At 39.5% G+C, this 21,874-nt stretch overlaps 1 long non-coding RNA gene across 1 annotated transcript; it reads right to left on the bottom strand.

Annotated features, from left to right (window-relative positions):
- Positions 1-8,215: 8,215 nt before the first annotated feature.
- Positions 8,216-16,451, bottom strand: LOC127797319 (uncharacterized). Its single transcript, XR_008022185.1, has 2 exons — positions 11,018-16,451; positions 8,216-10,799 (listed from the first exon to the last, which is right to left on the bottom strand). It is a non-coding gene; the product is annotated as an uncharacterized LOC127797319 (long non-coding RNA).
- Between the last annotated feature and the right edge of the window lie 5,423 nt (positions 16,452-21,874).

Below are 21,874 nucleotides of genomic sequence, written 5' to 3'. Positions count from 1 at the left end.
CACACACACATGATGACTTAAGTTTGCAGATTTCAAAATGGCCCCAGCCCAGGCCAACTTTATAATTGTAACATATATCATTGGATTTTGGACCTACTTTTTGTTTGCTTATTCTTTTTTCCTCGTGTATCTCTTTAGAGATAGACATAGATTTGGCGAAATGTAATCACAAGAAGATGTTTGTTTTGTCAGCTTCTGTTTATGCATGGCACTTTGTGTTGTCATCTCCCTTTGTTTCATTCACATGCATTTACATCAAACAGCATTTGATAAGAAAAGAATCCAGTTGTTGCGATTGTTGAACATAAAGTTTGAGCGTCCAAATAGCTGATGTGGGGCAGAAGCAACTTTATTGTCTGGTCTACCGACAATGATTCATGAAAACCCAGAGGTATTTTAGTCATTTGAACAAACACCCCCTTCCACCCCCCCCCCCCCCCCCAACACACACAAAAGGTTGTACGGTGGTCTTTAATTTGTCGGTAGGGGGCACAGAGAGGACGGCGTAGATATTGATTGTGGTGGTGAGGGGCATCCATATCCTGAAAAGGCTGAGCCATCATCTTAGCAATGTCTTAAACTAATTACATATTATTATGTGATCGTGATACGGTTAAATTTTTTAATTTACAAGTTTAATTTTATCACAAATATGTAATAAAATGTTATTGGTTTAAGATATTATTGACATGGAGGGAGCTGAAAAGGAGAGAGGTCAATGGTGGTGTTATTTACTTTTAGTTCATCTTAGCTTTGCTGAGAAAGAAAGTCCACATTTGCTTGAAGTTCCTGGGAAGATTGAGATTGTCCTCGTGAAAAAATGCATTAAACACCAACCCTTGGGCGATTGGGCTTGGGTGTGTCTTTGTTTGGACTGAATGTAGTCTGTAGTGGGTACCAGTAGCATGTTTTGTTCAAAAGCAAGAAATTGGTGCATATAATGTTTCTAAAGCTGGCTGCTTTTCAGTCGGTTTAAGATTACTCTTTTTGTTTTCCTAGAAAGCTCATTCCATATGACTTCTTTTTATCAGCCCTTTTTCTGAGTCTTCATTTGCCTTTTTCTTTTCTTTTTTTTAAATACTGCTCTACACCATTGAAAAATGATAAATACTATTATTGAAGGTTGTTTATATATATATGGATGGACTATAGCCAGGTTTCGGCTTTTTCAGGCTTGGAAGTGTTGTTGTTGGCCAGTCGGTCGCTCTTTTTTCTTTCTTTTTTTAATTTTTTTTTCCTTTAAATTTGTCGGGGCATCTGGTAGGTGGGACAAGAATTGAAAGTTCGCTGTTCAAGTGTCCTCTTTGGCGTCCCACCGGTAGCAGCATTTGGACTTGGAAACAGTAAATTATGTATATATATAGCAGTAGTACTGCCGTAGTAGTATTTTATGTTATTTAGATATATATATATATATATATATATATACGAAACAGAATGAATGAGAGGGTTTCCGTTTCACTTCCCACATACATTGCCAGAGTTTTGAGATTAGTGGGTTTGATTGGTAGCAATTAATTAATTAATAATCAAATGTAGATGTGGTGAGAGCGAAGTGTGGTTAATTAAATTACATAGAAGACGTGTGGACACCACAGCACACCACACCTAATTAAATATGTCTACCTAGACTTACTTTTGGTTTTGGTTAGAGAGAGGTGGTCTGGTCCTCCTGTTCCAAACAACGAACAGGAAGATAAGTTTTGTGTACATGTCACCCACACGGGCGTAGTATGAACGGGCGTAGTATGAATGGCAATTAGGTAATAGATTATAGATAAGGATGTAGGTTTGAGTTATGACAGTTGCAATGTGAGAGTTTTATCTTCTTATAAGGGTAGCTCCTTGTGTATACTATGCACTATATCTCCTACCTAGTGTACCATCGTATATCGTGATTAATCCTTCTCACGTGCACAAAATAATATATGGGGTTTTTAGACGAGGGACTTCACATTTCACAGACAAATTTTGTGTATATGTGTATACATATGTTCTCAAACTTCAAAAAAGTGCTGCTTTCATTAATTTACTTTGGGTTTGGGTTTGGCATGGGGCGGGGGCATGCCTTTGGGTAAAAAAAAAATGCACTACTCGAGGTGGCGATATAAGATATATTTTGTGTGTTATAAAATACACCTTTTTTTTAACATTGTATGTATAAGGTATCGGTGCTGCTTTGAATACTATAATAATAATTTTAAAATGTTAAAAGGAATATTTTTATAGGACTCTTTGAATGATTTGTTGTCCAGAAATTAGTAACTGATTGAAATCTAAATGGGGTGGTGGGATACCCATTTCACCCCCATAGGCTCTCCAGTTGGGTTGGGTCCTAATTTTGGGACAAAAATCACCCTTCTTTTATAAGCATAAGTGAATTGAATGTTCATACTAGTAAAAGCTCATACATGACGTGAAAGAGAGAACCACATGATATATATATATATGTATATATAGTCCTCCTAGAAACTATAATAAAACAGTTTTAACTATATATCCCCACCCAACCAACAATTCTAAATCAAAAGATGGGTGTTTGACTTGAACGGGTCAAAAGATCGAGCAAGATTACAACTCAATCACAAGAGTTCAAATTGGTTTTAGATTATTTGATACGAACAAGCATGCAAAAGAACTTTCCCTACTAAAGTTGATTAAATAATTTGTTAGCCAAAACTTTTTCTCTGACAAATCATTGTCACATTTATACTAAATCTACAAGTTCTATGTCCCAAGTGTGAAACCTTTAACAAAAGCCTACATATGGGAAAGGTGAAAGCTCAAACCCCATCAAGTTTCGAACAATCACTCTGTCCTATCCATTTTGGATCTTGAAAGAATCTCCTAATTTGGGTCCCAAACGACGCCTTTTGTAGTTTGTATATGATCGAAATGTGGAAAGACTTTCACCCAATAGTTAGTCTTGGCTCAATCCACATGTGCATTATTATGCTCCACTATTTTGATGTTATTATCGGTGCAAGAGGCACCAATAATGCTTCATCATACACCATTAATTACATAATATTTGCCAAAATGTTCGACTTGATTAGGATGTAGTTAGGCAGCGTTGGAGAACGCGAAAGACTTATATATATATATATTTAAATGGCTTTTGATTGTGATGTAATTGAATATGGTGGAATGGATTGGCCACCCATCCAACACCTAATGCTTCCTTTTCTTTGCTTATCTTTATAATAATAATGCAATGACAATTAGTTGAGCTCTCCCTCTCTCCCTCTGACTGAAGTCGTGTCTTACACATATGCATTCATATTATTATATAATCTTGTGTTTGGGTATAAATTGAATGGGCCTATCTTTTTGTAATGGAATCTACTTTAATTAGCTTTTGTCTCCATTTTAAATGGGTTGTTTTCTCTTTAGCATCGTAGATCATCACACTTCCTTGTCCTCCATTCAGGCATTCCATCCTTGGTTTTTTGTGGATTAGGGTGGTTGGGTTGGAAACTTTATTATAAAACTAGAATGAAGACAGCTTTATAAAACCCGACTTACAATAATGTCTATATATATATATATATATATATGATTTTTAGTCTTATCATTTATTCACTTATTATATTGATAAGTCATTATCTATTTATATTCCTAGAACACAGGTTAAGTAGTTGAGTCATGATAAGTTAAAATTCGTACCAATAGATTATGAGTTCGATTTCTTATCCTGCATAATGAAACAAAAACATTCACCTACGATTTATTTCATCTGCTGAAATCGAGGACACGAGCAAAAGGAGACTCTACAAAGACGACAATCTTAAGTTATTATTTTTTTATTAAAAATATATAAAATCTTAAAAAATAAAATTTAAAAAAATTATATGACAGCAACAAAAATAAAAAATTAAAAAAGAGTATAAGACTATCATCATAGTATTAAAACAAAAAGTTATTTCCCATAATACTACCGCCTAAGTCCATATTGAAGATAATAATCAACTCGAGTTATGTATCATTTTAATTATTATTATTTGAAGTTACTTGTTGAAAATTAAAAAGTGTGAGGATGTAGATAAAAAAAAAAGAAGAAGATTATTAATTAGTTATTTGATTTGACAGGGAAAAGACGATGTCATTTAATTACTCATTTTGTTGGGAGGCTATATATATGATTGATTGATAAGCAGCGAACACATCAGATCACACATATAAGATGGCGGTGGTGATGATAATTCCTCAGCCTCTAATCCTAAAAAATCTCAAAACTCTCCAACTCAACGTATGGCAGTGAAAGCAACATAGAACTAAAACAATAAAGAATATAGCTAGGCTAGGCTAGGCTTTGTGTAGTTTGCGTAGCATAGGTATTCCAAATACTACTTGTAGATGGAAATTTCCACTTTTAAAGTAAATAAAAACTCTTATAACCATGTTTGGTTTTTTTTTTTTCTCGTCTATATATTAGAACAATTACATAATAACATATTCAGTCCTTATTTTACTATACGAGGTTGACTACATGAATTTTAGATTTTCATGTATTTCTGTCTTTCATCATATCTTTATTTAAATTCATACACTTCATATTAAATTTTAAAGTCTTATTAGATCTATCTCTACCTCTTTTTTTAATTAATTATTCTATTTTATCAATTTTCTTTACAGGAACGTCTCTTAGTCTCCTTCTCATATGACCAAACTATTTTTAGTCTAGTCTGTTTCATTTTCTCATCGATTGGCACTACTCTTACCTTATTACGAATAAGTTCATTTATAATTTTATCTTTTCTTGTGTGACCGCACATCCATCTTAGCATCTTCATCTCCACTGCATTCGTCTTTTGTTCATACTAGTATTTGACTGCCTAACATTTCGAGCCATATAACTAGACTGGTCTTATAACTGTCTTATAGAATTTTCTTTTCAGTTTTAATGGAATTTTACCATCACATAACACCCTTAATGCATTTCTCAATTTTAACCAATTTGCCTTAATTCTATGCATGACATTCTCATGAATTTTTTCATTTTTTTAAATCACTGATCCCAAATATTGAAAATAGTATTTTCTTTATAAGATTTGATCTTTCAATTTTATTATAACATTCTCCACTCTTGTATTCTTACTAAATTTATATTTAATATATAAAAATAATTAAATATTACAATAAAGTATCGCCGGATAGCGCCTGATGATTACATTCTAATTTTTACTGTTTTTAGACGAAACATTGAACAAACATGATTTAAAATTGTTTTTAAGTTTACTGTAATTTGAAAGTCACGATTTCAAAACTTTCTTTTGACAATCAATTTAAATTTTTTTAAGCAAAATATATAAAGTGTAATTTTAAGAAAAAAAAAATTACTTTGTTAATAGAAAAACCCACCCTATATATTCTTTTGTTATTTTCTGTTCTAAAATGTTACTAAAATAATCTAGACTAGATGAAGCACTCATTTCAATTCTTTTTTTTTTTTTTTGGGTCCCTTTTAATGGGATGTCACCACATTGATGGGGTTCATAAATGAATGAAAGTTTGTATCCTTTTAATTAAGAACAGATGATGACTAGTTTGGCTGAGATTCAGGTCAAGTTATCTTTTCAGATGTAACATATATAGGACGGAAGAAGTTGCTTGGATAAGGCTGTTGCTTGTGGGAAGGTACTTGGATTGTCTCCTCTTTCTGAGTTTCAACCGTCGCACTGGGAAGTGCCAACAAGTTAATACCAAAGCACAAAGTTAAACAGCATGTTACATGGAATCTAAGTTTATTGTATCCGCACATTCTTAATTTCTTATATATATGGATATAAAAAATTAAAACAAACTGCTATTCTTTTACTTCTTCTTTCAATCCAAACACAGCGTAGAAGATGTCACTTCCCAAAATTTTATATTCAAACTGAAAAAGTGCTCCTCTTTTGAACCCAAGAGAAAAAGGAAGTAAAGAGGTTGCAAAATCAGTGTTAACTTATGAAAAATGGGCCTTTGTGTAAGGTACCTGTATTTTGGAAGAATAGTAATTAATTTTAATATTTAATTGTTGATGGTTTTATATGATCAAAGATCTTTATGGAGATGTTAAATTTACTTGTGAATTTGTGGAAAATTACTTAAGGAATTTTATTGGAGGAAAAAAAATTAATAGTAAAAAGTAATTTTGGGTGATTTATGGGAAATAATCCATTTATGGTTTATTAATAATTGGTGGAGTTGAGAAATAATTAATTACTTTTTGGAAATTTAGATAATTTATTAATGATTATTGAGTATTTGGAGATTTGAGAAATTTAATAAGAAATATTAAGTTTATTATATTTTATGAGTGAAGGGAATTGGAAGAGTTTTTGAAAATTTTGGGGTGTAAATGGAATAATGAAAACTGGAGACAGTATTACCTATTGAATAGAATATGCACGTTATTAATTGAAGGTGCATGTAAGTGAGTTGGCACGTGCGCAAGGGTGGCAACTGTTGGTCACGGGATCGAATTCACTTCCGTGCAAAAAAAAAATGGCTGGGTTTCTTAAACCCATCTAGGCGCTGAAACGACGTTGTTTCAGGGTGCCCAAAGAGGCCCATGTGTGCGAGCGCGTGTGGCCTTGCTGTGCCATGCAAGGCCCTACGTGGCCCTTACCACGTCACACAGCGCTGCTGAGGCATTTGCTCAGCCACCTGCCTTTGGTTTTTTGTTGCCACGTAGTAGCACCTAGTGAAACCTTAGCCCTCAAGTTTTTAACCCACGCCTTGGCTATTTCCTCTCCCTATTTAAGGCCTCATCTGTTGAAATTAACCGCAGTGAAGAGCAATTTACAAAAACTCTGTTAGATTGTATGCGTGGGAATTAACACGTAAGTAAAATAAATTGTTAGAATTATTTTGATGTCAATATTTATTAAAATTATTCGCGTGCTTAATCATGTCATTTTATAATTTTAATTATAGGGAAACTGAGATGCGACATCGATCATTTAGGCGAATTAAAAAGGCGCCGCCAGAAATATTGTAAACGTGAATTTGGTAAGGGTTAATATACTTTGCGTGTAAATTATTTTTGTCATAACTTGCATAAGATGTTGAGGGAGTGCCTAGGCATAAGACTGTGAATTTCTAACCGTGTAAGTCTCGAGATGGGGTCTTAGAATGAACCACTAGAAGCCACCAAGATCCTAGATGGTGCGGTGGATGGGCTTACATGCATAATTCACTTTACATTATTTATGTTTGTCATGTTTATTAATTTATTGCTTTGTATATTACCTTTACTAAGTTCCAAAACTTACCTCTCCATCCTCACTAACCACACAGATGGCACGGGGTCTAATGAGGGAAATGCGGTGTGTGTTGATGATGAGCCAGTTGAAAGGACTGACAACACGTGGTAGAATGTGGGTTGAGTGGATTTGTAATTATTGTGATATTTTGCTATGCGTTGAACAAACGGTGATTGCTAGTGTTTATATTAGTTTTGTATTTGTCGGTTGGAACTATTTTATGATAATGGAAGTCTTGTGCATTGGCCGATAAACACATTTAAATTGTAGCTCATTGATTTTACTTGTAAGACCCAATCAGATGCAAGACTCGAGTGTCCTTCCGTTGCTTATGAGTTTTAGATCTCGAGTTCTCGATAACCGGAGGCGGCGAAACTTGAACCCCAACCAAGGCGTCCATATTATTTTATTCCCTTATTATGAGGGCATAGTCGACCTTCGGTGAAGACTTTTGGTGTAACCTTGGGTTACGGTGACACCCGGGGGTTGGGGCCGGGGTGTCACACTTTGTGTTATGTGAAAGATGCGCATACACTAAGTGTGTACTGTAAGAGATTTATTGGAGTTTTTGAAAAAAAATTTAAAAAACAAAGAAATGTAGCAGAAATGTAATAAAAATCTCTTTCAAACTTCGATGTTTCAACTGTTTGTATATTTTCCCTTTTTAATAAAAAAAAACCAAGTGATAGGTTTAAAATCCTATAACACACACCCAAGAGGGGGTGAATTGGGTAATTAAAAAAATTGATTTTACTTGATAAAATTGTGATCAATAATGATGCTTAAAGAAATGAAAATGATAATCAGTGGGTATATAAATGAAATTTCTTTTTCCTTAAAAATTCTTTTGATAAAAAAAACATGTCGTTTATGAAGACTACGGCTTCGTTAAATCTCAAAACCTTGAAATGGCACGATGAGGTATCAACCATATAAAGACAATCTCATCTCGACAATGGAGAATATAAGATTGAAAAATATGAAATCTTTTTCAATGAAAGGTTAAATATATAAATCAAGTGAGAAATATAGAGATGTTTGAAAAGATAAATAAACAAATAACATAAGCACAAGAGAACATAAGAATTTATATTGGTTTGACTTAAACTAACCCTAATCCACTACCTTACTTCCTCACTAAAGATTTTGTAAATCAATCCACTAATCCTCCTACTTAACCAAGTAGGTCCTTTAGTCCAAGACTAGGAAATTACAAGCGTCTTGCTTATACAAGCAAGCCCTCTAGTACCTATCTAGGTATTACAACCCCTTGCTTCAAAGAGCAAGTCCTCTAGCACAACAAATTAGGAAATACAAGAAGTGTACAGTAAAGAGAGGATCTAAGAGATAAATCACTTAGTTACAATGTCTGTCAAAATACAAACAAAGCTTGAATGAATTGATACAAATAAAGATTAAAGCCTTGAAGAGAGAAAAATGAAGCACAATCGATGTAAAGACAAATGAGAATAACAGTAAGCTCAAATTATTTCATTTACATCCATTAGCCTCTTCTTGATCTCCTTAATTTGTATTTATAGGCTTCCCAAAAGTTTTGCCCGAAACTAGCCATTTTTGAGCCGTTGGAGACTAAGAAACTAGCTATTGAAAACTATCAGAAACACAAACTGTTAACAGACTAAATAGGTTAGTCGACTAATTATATGAATAAAAATTAGAGATAGTCGACAGATTGAATTTAGTTGTCGACAGAACCATCAAGATAGTCAACAGAACAAAACATACTCGACAGATTGAAGGAGATAGTCGACAGAGCCTAAGGCTTAGTCGACAGAATGAAATGCTTAGTCGACAGATTGAAAGCATGTAGTCGATAGATGAAGTACTGATAATACAAAACATTACAACATATTTACATTTCTTTAGTTTAAGTAAATGTCCTCATTTTCTTTACTTTATATTTTACTTCCATTTACTTTAATACATAAATGTAAATAAAAAAGTACCCCCCATTTGGATTTAATAAAAATATCTAAAAAATCAAAATCCATAACTATAAGAAAATAGAATTTTGGTTTTAGTACATACTTAGGATTTAACAAATTTACCACTCTCAAATTCATATATGTCTCCTTATAATGTGCTAATCTTCTAAAATTAGAGAAATAACATTTCTTGGGCTCAACAACACGGTCTTTTGCCTTTGAAACATTTTGCATAGATCATTTGGATTTCATTTTAACAAAACACTTGAAATTGATTTTTGTTTCCAAATCATATACTTTGATTTAGAGTATAAAACCATTTGATAGTTTTCATCATCAAAACTAAACACAAGAGTAAAACATTACCAAGTAGTAGAGGTGTGCATTTTTTCGGTTCAACCGAACTGATCGAACCGAATCGACTAAACCGGTCGGTTCAGTTGGTTAATTAAGTAGCTAAAAATCGGTTCGGTTATATTTATAAAAAAATTTAGATATTTCGGTTAATCAAAATAACAGAATTCGTCTTCCACCAACCACTATTTTTCCTGTACTGCCTGTGGTTTTACTTTTACTGCCCACTGTTTCCCTCTCCCCCACACACAAACTTCTTATCTCTCTGCCTTACGTGTAATGACCCGCTCCCACTTACGGGCGCCACCGATAAATAATCGACCAGATTACTCACCCGACAACCACAACTGAAGGGTTGGACTATGTTTCAACAGGAAACGCCCTAGGTGGGAACTAGGCTTCGTCCTTCCCTTCGCTCCACTCAGGAATCGGTCCCAACTCAAATAAGAAAAATCCAGCGGACCAAGACCCGAAACCTGAGTGAGCTTCACCTCTCTTCAGCTCACCCCATAGCAAGCCAGAGGTGACCCAGGCACAAAGCTAGCATACAAACACTTCGCTGAGTATTGGGGATTTATGAGAACATACCTTGTTGATCTTGACTTGGTCCGAAACTTGGCTTTACCAACTATGCCACATTCAACAAGCAATCTCACAATCATCTATCACACTATGATGATTACACAATTAAATACATTTAAGCTCAATAACACAGACATTTACTCATAAGGGTATACATACACCGCGCCCCCTGGCTACATACAAGCAATATTAAAAATACATAACTCGGGCAACTCAGCTAGTTGCCACAACGGCCTCCCGGCGCCATCCCTGCTTGCATCCGGACTTGCATCATCTACACATGAGGTAAAACCTCATGAGTCATAAAGACTCAGTAAGGGTGCAATGCATGTAAATATGAATATAATCATGTTTATGTATGCCAAATGCATGCAAATGAGGCTAGGCTCACACATCCTCACAACCCACTAAGGTTTGAGGCATCAACCTATCAGCCCCTACCACTAGTCCTCCATATGGCCACAGGTCCACTAGTTCTTGCATCACACAAGATATAACCACTACATGCCAATGCAACATAAAAACATGATCAAACATATTTACCAACTTGCAAGGCCACCTCCACATAGGGCCGTCCCTTACCTGGCTCGAAGCTTTATCTTTGCCTCGGCACGAATTCCAACCTGAATCTCAAGTTCTTCTAGGATCACCGTCCCTCTGGTCGAACCTAGATGCAACCACACACAAAGTCTCAACTCTATTAACCTCCGGCATTAAACTAATGCCTTCAACTACGCCGCACATCACCAAAATCATCCATTAACTAATTTCAAATAACCCTCACACAGGGTTTAACCCAACTAATACTACATAATTCATTATCTCGCATAATGAAAATAATTAAATTAATTTATCTCAATTAATTCAAAAGAAATAATTAATTACCTCATTCAATTGGAAGGAGAAATCGGCCAATCGGCCACGCCGACATTGCTTCCCAAGCTACCATCACATGCCCGAAATCCCATTCTCGAGTTTCCGGTATGCTCTACGAGCCTCAATATAATTTCCAGGACTTTTCCCCAATTTTCTGGAATTTTCCTCAAAATTTCAGACTTTCCATTATTTCTTTTTCTTTATTTTTTTTTCTTTCTTTTCTATTTTCTCTTCTTCTTTGGCTTTTCCCCCGCGCGTACTGTTCCTTCATCTTCTTTGCGCGCGCACAGCGCCTACGCGCTCGGCTGCTGCCGGCTACCGCCGCTGGCCCTCCACCAGCCGTCGCTACGCGTGCTGCCTCCACCAGCCGACACCAGCTACCGCAAGCCACCGCCCGCTGCTGCAGCCGCACCAGCGAGCTGCCATGGCCGCTACTGGCCCAGCTTCGTCGTTGCAGCCCTTGGCCTCCATTGGTGACGCTGTCGGCCCCTACTACTCAAGCCAATGCCGACCACCGTCGGCTGCCTCCATCGTGCCATCGCAACCCACTCGCAGCGCCACCGAGGGTCACCTCTGTTCCAGCCATGCTATTGCAACCAACGCCACTGAAACCGCCATGGATGTCGAGCTTCTGGTCGCCTCATGAGCCACCGCACGCCTTGGCTGCTTCCCCGCGAGCTACCAGCCACTTGCGGCCACCATTGGCCGCCAAGCTCACCTCGTTCGACCTCCATTGTAGTGGCCATGGCCGCTGTTGCTTCGACTGCTGGAACCGACCAGCAACCTCCCGCTACTTCTCTCTCTCGATCTCGCATGCTCTCTCTCGATCTCACTCTCGCGATCTCTCTCTCAATCGCTCGATCTCTCTCTCGGCCGATCTCGCGATGCCTTGGATCTTCTTTAGTCGGCCATTTCAAATGGCATAGATAAGACATAGGAAACTTCCTTGAAGCTTCCTCTCACGCGGGCAATTACACATAAATACTTATATATATATATTTACATATTAACCCTTTAATTCTCATTATTTCACTTCAACAATTAATAATTGCTCTTGAAGATTCTTATAATTACACTTGGGCCCTTCCAATGCTTAAATTAATTATAATTAAGCCACTCAAAATCTCAATTTATACGAAATTAATAACCGACCGCTACTCGGGAATACCGACCTTGACCCTGCGCCTGCACGGGACCTTTATTCGACCCGAAAGCACTTAAGGGTTGCCTTACTCAGAAAACCGAACCACCCCTTGGGTCCCCTCAGCTTCCAGGAGGTCCCCTCTGACTATTCAGTATTGACACCCACTCGAGCTTATACATAATTTATTCCAAAAATTATTCCCGGTCGGATCGCTTCCAGCGTCATTAATCTCATCTTGAGACGCTCATCAATCTCTTTCCCTCTTCCCTAGACATCCAATTCCCGAGGCACTCCCTGCCGCCAACTCGACAATTTATATTAATTAATTTCTCGAATTTACTCTTGGACTTCCCGGGCCACCCGGGATCCTTTCAAAAATAATCAAACTTAATTTATTTTTAATACCATGTAATACCGGGTATTACATTCCACCCTCCTTAAAGAATTTCGTCCTCGAAATTCACTTTGCCTTACTCTTCAGCCCAAGCCAATCACATTCTTAGGCTACCTGCCAAATTCCTATGCTCGAGAATTTCGTAGCCAAGCCACTTCTCAGCCTTTACCTCAGGTCATTTTCACCTCAAGGTTTCACTTAGGCATTTGGTCCTCCACTTCTCGAGGACATTTATTAACCAAACACCGCTTTGGCCTCTCGCCAAACCGTACCACTGGTCGTTGGTCATGCTTACTGCAATGATATCCATCTCCGGATGGATTTTCTCTACCTCAAAGCATCTCTTTACAGGTTTACTTCCCATTTCTCCTTTTTCGCATCAACCGACACAACTCTCACTAACATTGCATCACTGATCAGTCTACTATGATTTTACGCCGATCACACACGGCAACGTATCCCACTGCCAATCACACATGGCCACGATTTTACGCTGGTCCAACCAGCAACGTTTAGCATTGATCATCAGCCGCAATGTTTCTTTTAGTGCCCACAAGACACTCAGCCACCCATTTATCATGGCATACCGTCATAAATCGCACACATGCATAACTTGAGTTGATCCTCATGGCAATCTCTCATTACCGATCAACTTATCACGCTAGCACTACAAGGGAAGCAACCATTTGGCCCACCCTGCCAACTTCGACCATTTCATACATGGTCTTCTACTTTGACCAGCCGACCCTCATTTATCGATACGATTACACATAATCGATATACCCAACACCGCACTAGGCAATTTCACATTTCAATCACACGTGCACTACTCGAGTCTACTTCGAGCATGGAGATGCACGCACTATTACAATCTCACCTCGAGCTTAATCATGCTCGGGCCACAACCATCTCCCAACCAGGAGTTCTTCTCATTAAGCACACAAGGATACTTACTAGCCGATATCGCACGCTAGTAGGGGTCTCTTACCCATACAAGGGAACTCTTCACTGAGCAACCCCTCTTCAATACTTCATCCAATTCGGCTTTCACAATCATGCCCATGCTAGGCCTTATCTTGGCTATTAAACCCTACCGCGAGTCAAGGATCCTACCATTGCGCTTAAGGTCGCGGAACCATTAATCAGCCCTCGTCATCACCCACAGTGCGTGGCACAAGTGATTGGCTTATTACCATTTGCACAATCACTTATTGCATCGCACTTGTAGGATGACTCGTACCTTTGGTCTGCACCACAACAAGCTAACACGGTAACACCCCTACTCTTGTAGCGGTCTTCTAGCCAAATTTACTCGCCCAGCTTCAATTTCATTAGGACTTTTTAAATCTCACATTTCTCAACAAAGCCTCTTACTCTTTAAGCATGGAACTTTTTGGCAATCCCAAAATCAGGTTCTTTCTCAATTTGCGATAAAACACCTGATTTAAACCATGCATAATGGTTCCCTTTGTCCTACTCGGCAGGGACAACACCATGACAACAATGAATTCTCTTACAGCGACGATGACACCACCACGTCATCTCAAAAGACTCGCTGCTCCTTGAATCTTACTGGTTAACACAACAAACACGACCCCACCCTTAGGCCATTTTCCACAAATCACTTTGCTATACTTATAGCAGCTAGCTTATTCCCTGAGAAACTTTGGCTTCTCCCAGGTTTCTTATAACTTTTGCTACAACCATCTCACATCACTCAGTGAGCGTCCACATTAGCCTTAACGCCATCATCATCAGCTAAGACGATCTCTTGCCATCGCTTAGCGCCACATCCAGCCGCAACCGCGACTCCAGATCCACTAACGCCACTGACCAACTACTCTCACAACGCAACACAACCATGGCTAGCCACCGCTCGCCGCTGCTGCTATCACCAATTGGTGCCTTTGGTCACCATCAACTACCCTCAGCTAGTCACCAATTGGCTCCACTAGCCGATTTCCTTTCATAAACGTTAACCTTTAGCCACGAGGTTAAATCTCATTAATTGCCCAAACTCCAAGGCATCCCTCTAGCTGTATTACTCACAGCTTCCAGGTGATTTCATCACTTCTACACGATTCCTGAGAACCAATCTCGTCCCACAAGCTCTTCCTTTGAGCTCTAGTCACCCATTGGTGACATCTTAAATTCGCCTTCACCTTCCATCTAATCAACTCGATTAGCTTTAACCGGATCGCCCGGCTCATAACCAACACAACTTTTCTCCAGGCACTACTCTTGCACTCATCGACTATGATTTTTGATTTAACTCCACCCATTGGAAATCACCCTTACTACTCCTGTGGAACTCACACTTCCACTAGATGCCGTAGGACTCACATTCCTACTCAGGCACTTGCCATCATGCTGGCTTTCCCCGGGTGATGCATCCCGTTAGAGTGGTAGCGCCTTAGGAGGTCCATTTAATGTTGTTGCCCTATGCTCGACCTTTCTCGGGAGAACCTCTCACGTTCTACCCAGGACACATTTCAACTCCACCATTTATAGCTCTCGTTACGGAGTAGCACTCCTTCAAGCGGCACAACTTTACCTTGACCAACCATCTTTTATCCCCTTGGATCTCTTTCTCAAAATTCGCCTGGTCTAACCACCAGGACCCGCTGAACCTTTATACTAGAGGCATACACGGCACCCAACAAGGCTTTACTTCACAGTCCTCGAGCCTCACGCTCTCACCATTGCCATCAGGTGCTACCACCTGGCAACTAATCCTGTGTCAACAACTGGAAACCCATCCAGTGCCACATGAAGATACTTCCTCATTTTCGCATCGACACATCAGGACTAATACTAGACCGTGCAATTGCAAGCCTTCACAAATTTCAAACCGTGCCTCAGCCACACGTTCAGCCTGCCACAACTCACATCACAGGATTAGAGATCCCCATACTTGAAACTTTTGCATGCTTCAACTTTCACATTTCATGGTTGGCTTCTAACTCGTAAGTCTCGCCCTTCACGGCACTTACATAACATCCTGGAGTCATTTACCGACTCCACCAATTGACCCATCTTCTTGCATCATCGCAAGGTCACACAGGGTCCATCATCTCAATTTATTCGATCAATTTCGATCAAATTCAACCACAACTGCGATAGCATCCTTTAGCAATGAGTATCGCCACACGTCTTGTTTTCATACCACAGGATATCACCCAATCAATTCACAAATCTTCCTACTGCCAAGACAACAAAAGGCACTACGATGATTTTTTCAACCCTCACGGAAATTTAGGTCTGGCCCAAACATAACCTACAGCATACCCCAGGTCTTCACGTCTAATCGTCTCCACCGCAGACAGGTTACTCCACATAGAGGGCTGCAGTCCCTCCCGTGAACTAACCGTCTATATCCAGTGGTCCTTAGCATTAACCGTAGGCATCAACTGTAGCGTTATTCCCACGCTAGACCCGTTTCTTTTCCCCGGGTTTCTTTCTCAAACATCTCGAAGCGCTACTACACCCAAACATTAGCCAAACCATTTTGCTAAATCGCTTTGACACTACTTTAACGAGATAAATGGCTTAAACCCCACTTGGGTGCAACACCTTGACAACTCTTATTACTAGCAGTTGAGTTGTGAAACTGGACACCACTTTCGTCACCCTACCGCATTTCACAAATCTTTAGCCCCTGACCATCTGCATAATCACTGTGTTGCCCTGTGCTTTAGGCGAGCCAACACCTAGTCACCATTACCGTGTCACTCCCATACACTGGCCCAACACTGGTTCCCCATCGTGTTGCCCTGTGCTTCGGAGAGCCAACACCTAATCATCATTACCGTGTTGCTCCCATACACTGGCCCAACAATATTTTCCAACAGCATAGCTCAGGCCCATCACTGATTTGCTTCGCACCCGTAATGTGACTTTCAGCCTTTCAGCCTTTCAGTCACACCTCTGACATCGAACTTGACATGACTACCTCGTTACGCTCGCAGCCACTATTCTTACCAGGCGTCCTACTCGACAACAAATCTATCGGATCATCACCGCATTCCACGTTTTCTCCTTAGGACTACTCTAGATGTCCTATCCTTAGCAGGAGATTCTTAGACTCATCTGACCAATTTTCCTAGGGTGCTGCTCCAAATCTTCGACATTTGACCGTCACCTGCAGTTCACTAAATTGCTCAGACCCATGGGCCACTTGCCCTCAACGCGAGCCAACTCATTAGTCCTCTGCCACACGGTCCATAGCATCAGATCCGTCACATCGAGCCTTGCACCCGTAGCATCAAAGCTGCTGAAAGCCTTCCCGAACTATGATGGTCCCACCACAATCTTACCAAAGCCATCTTGCTTGATTATCCTTGCCTTGATAACCTCAAGCTTACACCATGAGCCTCGCTTCTCAAAACTCTGCATCTCTCACCGCTTAAGAGACTCTCAAACCACAACCAACATGCTGAGCCTATCTCAAGCTCAGGTTCCCATAACCATCGAACACCTACCATTACCCTCCAGGTAAATCGAGACCTCCCGTCTCTTCTTGCACACCCATAGTGCGTTTAGTCACGATGCCCAGCTTGGCTTTCCAGCAGGCCTCTCTTAGGCTCCCATGACTTGGAATATAAAATTCGGGGCCTTCACATTGCTTACCATGCCCCTGCCCATTTGGCATCCGAAGTTGGCATTTCCATCGCGCGCATAGCCTAGGGATGTCCTATTGTCACACACTCATCGCCCTCGGACCACATACCCGTTCATACCCTTCATTGGGTGACCTCCTCGTCTCCCATCAAGGGTCTCGAGACCTTAGGCGTCATCACGACCCCAGGCATCATAATGAGGGTCTATTCACCTCTCATCTCCCGACCTTAGGCTGTTGGAAATGTATGCCCTAAAGACACGTTTTGTTTAATTTATGGTAATGATGTTTCTTTTATTCAGTTTATGGCACATATATTATTTGCATTTAATTGTTGGAAAGGTGTCCATGCTATTAAGTAAGTGATTCATGTGATGGGTCGTTCTTCACAGTTAGGCATGAATCATGGGTACTTAATAAGCAAGAAAATATAACTCTTGATCTTTTGATAGAACTGGGCATTCTATCATGATAAGATCATTGTGCAATAGATCCTAATGGAGGATGGCTTGCCTTAGCCAGTAAACAGTCCGTTTGCTCTAATTGTACAAGCGCATTTGGAATGCGTAGAGTGGACCTGTGATAGAAGCTAATGACAAAGTACTAATTATCATGGAGCTAGTCTATCACTGCTACTACGTGGACGAGTACTCTAATACTTGAGTATTAGTTGGTGGTCTAGTGAACCTAGAGCTATATTCTTAGATTCATTGTAGGTGAGGTCTGTCAAAGATCAATATCCTTTTGAGTTGGGAGTATGGTTTCTAATTAGCTAAGACAGACTAATACAAGATAGTTTCTGTGATTCACCCCCTTGTGATTGTCCAAGAATAATCGAATAATCCAGGGCCCTGGGAACGTGACTTAAGAGTGTGTGCTTCTGGGTAGCTCCCAGTGATAAGCAAGTACATTCGAGTAGTCACGGATTATTGGACTAGTGATCTAAGGATGGTAGAAGTCATTTAGAAAGGTGTTAGTACATTATTCCTTTCTAAATGATGGGTGTTACGCAGAGGGGTATTTTCATCATCACACTAGTAGGTCAAAGACATGGCATATGCAAAATTATTCGTGGGGTCAGTGTTACCATATGGTGATAATTGGAACACTTAGAATGACAAAATATAGCTACTAGGTAGCAGGGATATTTTGGTCATTTTAGTAGCCGTGAATAATTTGTCTTTTGGTCCCCGGGGTAGCTCGATGTAACTCATGTATTTTTTAATACATTTGGCTTGTTGGATGAATTACATTGAGAGAGAATTATTTTATTCAGAATGGTCCATTGGGCTAGAATAAAATAATAGTTCATTAGGGTTTTTAATTAATTAATTGGGCTAACCCAATTAGAAAATTAATTAAAAGGTCTTGGCCCATTAGGGTTTGGCCCACTAGGGTTTTAACCCTAGGGTTCTCCCTATATATATCTCTCTTTAGTTGTTTTTTCATCTAAGTCGTTTTTCATTCTTCTTCACCGAAGAAAGGCCACGAGTTCGAGTCATACTCCGGAAGGTCGAAAGGGTGTGTTTGAGTTCTGATGCGACGAAGTCGAAGGCTAGCAGGACAGCCGTCGTCTCCACAACGCCAAGAAGCTCCCATCGCTCCATTCCGTCCGGTAATCCGCCGCAAAAGTAAGTCTCCTAGATTCTTATCAATACGAGGAACGGTTTTGATTTTAAACCGCTTCCGCTGCATGCTTTGTTTCCTCGTTCATGATCCTTCAAGTGGTATTAGAGCCACGGTTTTGTTGGTTTGAATCTAGGAGCATGCCTAGGATTAAAATCGGAAAAAAGGGTGGTTCCTTTTACTGTTTAAATGCTGTTTTTCTGCGTTTATGGATCCCTCCAAGAATGGTTTTAGATGCCTTGTAAACCTCATGAGTGGAGGTATAGGATGTTGTAATCTGTTTTGTGTTTATTCAAATAGATTCGATGTAAACCTCGCGGTTGGGGTATAGCGGGACCGCCGAGCCTACGGCGGGCTTCGCCCGCCCCAACCTCAAAGTTAGCATCTAGGTGTTTTATTTGAAAACCATTCTTGGAGGTTAAATTATTTGCAATTAGATTATCTTTGTGATATGTTGCATGAAAATAATTAGTAAAAGGATGGAACCACCTTAGGATTAAACAAGACCACATTTAATGTTTATTTCATGTGATGTTTAATCAATTATATGGTCACTTAGGAATAATGAATAGAAAAGCATGTAACTTGTTTATTGTGCTTTTTCAATTGTGATCATATGTGGAGTTAATTCATGAAAACGTTTTATTAAACCAATGATGAAATTAGTTTACAAGTTTACTTTTTCAAAGGATTCATCCCTTGGTATAGAAAGTAAATGTAGACTTAGATATTTCATAATAAGGTTTAAATTTGGGTTAATTAATCAAAAGAAAAATTAACTTATGGTTTACTCTCTCAAAGTTTTTATCCTTGGATTAGAGAGTGTTTTCAAGTTTAGATATTTTTCTAAGTATTAATGGAATCCAAAAAGGAAAAACGTTTTTAATCAAAACCCTTATTTTAAAAGATTAAGTGGGAGAGGGGTTCCAACGACCCCATGGCTTCCTCCACACCTTTAATTAGAGATCGTGGATGCCCTCGTGTCATTCTGAGCATGACCCCCTATAGGATGGGTATTCCATAAGGATCTAGATCTAATGGTAAAGGCATAACTAAAACCTAGGATATGTGTTGTTATCGGCCGGCCTATCGTTGGAGGTAATAATGCAAGATTATCCGTAGGGAATGTGAGATAGTGGCCGCCCTATCGACGGAACTATTCTCTAGATCATCTCCTATTCAGGAAGTTTAGTTTGTGGTGGTTATACACTTAACTTAGAGAATTATCAACCTCCCTATCGGAGCTCTGTTAGTTCTTCTAAGAGCCAAATGACATATTATTGATAATAGTTTAAGGGAAATCTATTTTCAAGACATAATATGAGCTTATGTGCAAAAATATTTGTTTTATATGTGCCTTGTCTAAACGTCTTATTTTTCCATAAATTGTACAGGAATGTCTGGTGGAGGTTCTTTCAGTCCCCTTGCTATGATCCTCAAGGATTCTAAGCTGGATGGGGGTAATTATGTTGACTGGAAGAGGAAGTTGAACATAGTACTCACAGCTGAGGGGTACAAGTATGTTCTGACTGACCCCTGTCCTGTAGTTGGGAGAAACTCCACTGACGAGGAGCGCCAGGCAGAGGCGGAATGGAAGAATGCCGACGAGATGGCACGATGCTACATGTTGGCTTCCATGTCCGATGTGCTTCAATCGAAGCATGAGCATACGCCCACTGCTTATGATATTGATCTGTCATTGCGCACCATGTTCGCTGATAAGAGCCGGCCCGCAAGGCAGGAAGCTCTTAAGGCGATCATGACTACTAGGATGGCTGAGGGGGCATCAGTTCGAGAGCACATGCTCAAGATGATTGCTCACTTCGAGGAAGCTGAGGTCTTGGGAGCGACGATAGATGCTGAGAGTCAGGTAGACATGGTCTTGGAGACTTTGCCAAATTCATACTCGCAGTTCAAATTGAACTATAACATGAATAAATTAGAGATGAATCTAGTGGAGCTTATGAAAGAGCTCCAGGCGGCAGAGAAGATCATGAAGCCTACCTCAAAGGCTCTAGCTATTCATTCTGCATCTTCTCCTAGAGTTGGCCCTAAAGCCAAGAACTTCAAGAAGAAGAAGGGTCAGAACAAAGTAGGGGGCAAGCCCAAACCGCCCGGAGCTAGTCAGGCCGATGCCAAGCCCAAAGGCAAGTGCTTCAAATGTGGGCAGAAAGGACACTGGAAAAAGGATTGTCCTGCCCTCAAGGTGAAAGCACCAGGTATTGCTCTTTACTTAGAATCCATCAGTTTGGTAGGATCTTCATCCTCTTGGATAGTTGATTCAGGATCCACTGATCATGTCTGTAACTCTTTGCAGGGGTTCAGAAAGACAAGGACTCTACTTGAAGGAGAGCATGGAATGCTGGTAGCTAGTGGAGCTCGAGTATGGGCTGAAGCAGTGGGAGTTTTACATTTGTTTTTTGATTCTAATAGGATTTTAATTTTGAAAGATGTTTTATACGTTCCTGCCTTGAGACAGAATTTAATTTCAGTTTCTAAATTGATTTCTTATGGTTATTCTGTTTCGTTCCATTCTGGTGTCACTATCAGTAGAAATGGACAGGTTATTTGTTCAGGCAACGTATTTGGGAATCTTTATTATATTAATCCTATTAAAAGTCAAATAAACAACTCTGAGACTGAACCAGTTAATAAGAAGAGAACATTATCATCTAATGACTCTTATCTATGGCACTTAAGATTAGGGCACATCAATCCTAATCGGATTCAGAGGCTAATCCATGATGGGCCCTTGGGCTCATTGAGATTGGAAGAATGGCCTCAGTGTGAATCATGCCTAATGGGCAAAATGACCAAAAGGCCATTTACTCAAAAGGCAGGTAGAGCCAAAGACATATTAGAGTTAGTTCATAGTGATATTTGTGGTCCAATGACTACACCTGCTAGAGGAGGTTACGAGTACTTCATCACATTTACGGATGACCACACTCGTTTTGGTTATATTTATCTGATGAGGCGCAAGTCTGATTCTTTTGATAAATTCAAAGAGTTTAAGGCTGAAGTGGAGCGTCAAACAGGTAAATTGATCAAAATTTTGAGGTCAGACCGTGGTGGAGAGTACCT

This window comes from Diospyros lotus, chromosome 3, assembly GCF_014633365.1.
Source record: "Diospyros lotus cultivar Yz01 chromosome 3, ASM1463336v1, whole genome shotgun sequence".
NCBI lineage: Eukaryota > Viridiplantae > Streptophyta > Magnoliopsida > Ericales > Ebenaceae > Diospyros > Diospyros lotus.
Note: the sequence above shows the minus strand (reverse complement) of the source record. Positions and strands in the feature narration are given on the sequence as shown.